The sequence below is a fragment of the Nicotiana sylvestris genome, chromosome 3, assembly GCF_000393655.2.
Source record: "Nicotiana sylvestris chromosome 3, ASM39365v2, whole genome shotgun sequence".
Lineage (NCBI taxonomy): Eukaryota > Viridiplantae > Streptophyta > Magnoliopsida > Solanales > Solanaceae > Nicotiana > Nicotiana sylvestris.
This window is the reverse complement of record NC_091059.1, coordinates 87,035,146-87,038,641: the sequence shown is the minus strand read 5'-3', so window position 1 is coordinate 87,038,641 and position 3,496 is coordinate 87,035,146.

The window sequence follows — 3,496 nt, the reverse complement described above, 5'->3', positions numbered from 1 at the left end:
TGATGAATCTGCTATGGTAAATAAGGTAACAGAAGACACCAAACAAAATAAAGGTGCTTCTAAGCAGGTGGAGTTTGAGGGAAAATTTATTTTTCCTACACAAGAAGCAGAGGAGGAAACAAATGAAGATTACCCTCTGGAAGAAGAGCCAGTAGAGGAGATTCCAACTCAGGAACCTCAACAACAACTTGAATCAATAGCAACCAGCAGGCCAAAAAGAACAATAACAAAACTTGTTCGTCTCATAGAGACGGTTGCTTGTGCAACCTCAATTGTAGCTGATGATGTTCCTACCACTTATAAAGATGTTGTCCAAAGTTCAGAAGAAGATAAGTGGAGGATTGCCATGAATGATGAAATACAGTCCCTTCATCAGAATCATACATGGAGATTGGCCAATCTCCCGAAGGGAAAGAAAGCAATTGGGTGCAAATGGGTATTTGCAAAGAAGGAAGGATTTCCTAACCAAGTAGATGTTCGCTACAAAGCAAGATTGGTGGCCAAAGGATATGCTCAAAAGGAGGGAATTGATTACAATGAAGTATTTTCTCCAGTTGTAAAACATTCCTCCATTAGAATTATGTTGGCTTTGGTAGCACAATTGGATTTGGAACTAGTTCAGATGGATGTAAAAACTGCGTTTTTACATGGAAACTTGGAGGAGGAAATCTACATGACTCAGCCAGAAGGATTCAAAGTTGCTGGAAAAGAAAATATGGTGTGCAAACTTGAAAAATCGTTGTACGGATTGAAACAATCTTCTAGACAATGGTACAAGCGATTTGACGAGTTTATGTTGCGGCAAGGGTACAAGAGAAGCAAATACGATCATTGTGTGTATTTGCACAAGCTTAAAGATGGTTCCTTTGTATATCTTCTCCTATATGTTGATGATATGTTGATAGCTTCCAAGAATTCGGAAGAAATTGATAAGTTGAAGATTCAACTGAAGAAGGAGTTCGAGATGAAGGATCTGGGTGAGGCAAAGAAAATTCTTGGCATGGAGATAATTAGAGATAGACGTTCAAAGAAACTCTGTTTATCTCAGAAAGAATATTTGAAGAGAGTACTACAACGTTTTGGCATAGATGACAAGACTAAGCCAGTTAGTACTCCACTTGCTCCCCATTTTAAGCTAAGTACTACTATGTCGCCAATGGATGAAGCTGAACGAGAGTATATGTCAAAGGTACCATACGCAAATGCTGTTGGTAGCTTGATGTATGCAATGGTTTGCACAAGGCCTGACATTTCACAAGCTGTTGGAGTTATTAGCAGATATATGCACAATCCAGGGAAGGAGCATTGACAAGCTGTGAAGTGGATTCTACGGTATATTCATAATACTGTAGATGTCGGGTTAGTTTTTGAGCAGGAAGACAATCAGTTTGTAGTTGGATATTGTGACTCAGATTTTACGGGTGATATGGACAAACGAAGATCAACTACTGGTTATGTGTTTACTTTTGCAAAGGCACCAGTTAGTTGGAAGTCTACTTTGCAGTCAACAGTTGCTTTGTCTACAACAGAGGCAGAGTACATGGCTATTACAGAGGCTGTGAAAGAGGCAATTTGGCTTCAAGGATTGCTAAAGGAGCTTGGTGTTGAACAAAAAGGTATCACAATTTTTTGTGATAGTCAAAGTGCTATTCAATTAGCGAAGAACCAAGTTTATCATGCAAGGACGAAGCACATTGATGTTCGGTATCATTTCGTACGAGAAATCATAGAAGAAGGTGGAGTCACGGTGAAGAAAATTCATACTACGGAGAATCCTGCTGATATGCTGACAAAGGTGGTGACTGCGGTCAAGTTTCAACATTGTTTGGATTTGATCAACATTGTTGAACACTGAAGATTGAAGATGAAGACACAACCAAAATTTGTTATAGAGAGAAAATTGAAGACGTGGAATTTTTGCCAAGGTGGAGATTTGTTGAAATGTCAAATATTTCAGCTTCCCACATCGGTGGGTTAGCAATAGTTGGGGGATTTCCCCCTATAAAAGAAGGCTTAATGTTTAGGATTTAAACACACCTCTCATTTGCCTTCTCATCTGTTTAAGGCATTTGTATCTTCTCTCTTTAGTATTATTTCACTTGTATTTTTGGAGTGAAATAAAATATTGGTTGTGTCCGAGGAGTAGGCAAAATTAGCCGAACCTCGTAAATTCTGGTGTTCCCTTTATTGTTGCTTTATTATCTTATTTATTATTTGGTGGCTGTCATAATTTTTGGTATAGTAGTTGTGACTTATTCACACTATATACATTTGGCTTCCGCAACAGGTCTTTCGGAAATAGTCTCTCTACTCCTTCGGGGTAGGGGTAAGGTCTGCGTACACACTACCCTCCCCAAATCCCACTTGTAGGATTCTACTGGGTTGTTGCTATATACATAATTTCTCTAAGAAGTTATATCAAATATATGTAATGAATAATTGAATGTGTAGTATTATTTTCATAATGATTTAAGTGAATAGAATGAGTGTAACGGTTAATGAAGAGAGAGAAATGTAATGAAAAATAAGAGAATATAAGTGAATCCCTAATTTAAAATAGGAGAGAGAGAGGACAAATATCCCATAATTGGTGCATTTTGGCTGCTCATTAATTATGTGCATAAGCTCTATCTGCCATTAGTGTAAAAGAATTTGCCATTTATGAAATAAATAAAGAGTAGTAGTATTTTCTTAAATATTTTTTGAAAAGTGCTCACCTGTGTATTTGACCGCATTTTGAAATGCATTGAAAATGTAGCCACCGATCTGACTAAATTAATATTTTTACCTTCAACTAAAATACAATACACAACTTCAGCAATTGATATTAAAGTTCGAAGCCCCAGGAATAATTCCTGATCTTTTAGCCTTTGCTAGTGTAATATCCAGGAATGATTCCTGGAGTTCAAAATAAGATATTTGAAACAATGTGAAAGGATTCAAACCCCAGTATTCGTTACTAGGGTTTGAACCTATAAATGTTTGAACAAACCCCAGTAATCGTTATTGGGATTTGAACCTACTTTGTTTGAACCTCATTAATTGTTGATGGCGTTTGTACTTAAAGGGAATTAGTACCTCTTTTGAACTCAAGATTAATATGCTGGAGTTTTAACTTGTACAAGTTAGAACTCCATAATTGTATCATGGAGTCCAAAATAAGATATTATTGTTGGTTTGAACCTATAAACGTTTCGACTCCAGTATATTATGCTCAATTTCACTTGTAGAATGTTTAAAATTCAGTAGCGATATTCAGTATGTTAAAGGTACTTTTGTCCAAAATATACCCGTATCCAAATGGAATAGCTAAAATTTAATAACTTTTTAAATCGTGGCTAAATGCTAATAGCTTAGGTAAAAAGTGGCTAATTACTAATATTACACAAGTTAGAACTTTTATTTAGAAATAAAAAGGCAAAGAAATAAAGATCCTCTCATTGATAATGTGGAGGGAGGCATCAGATACCTACAAAGGCATCAACTTGAAAGAGAA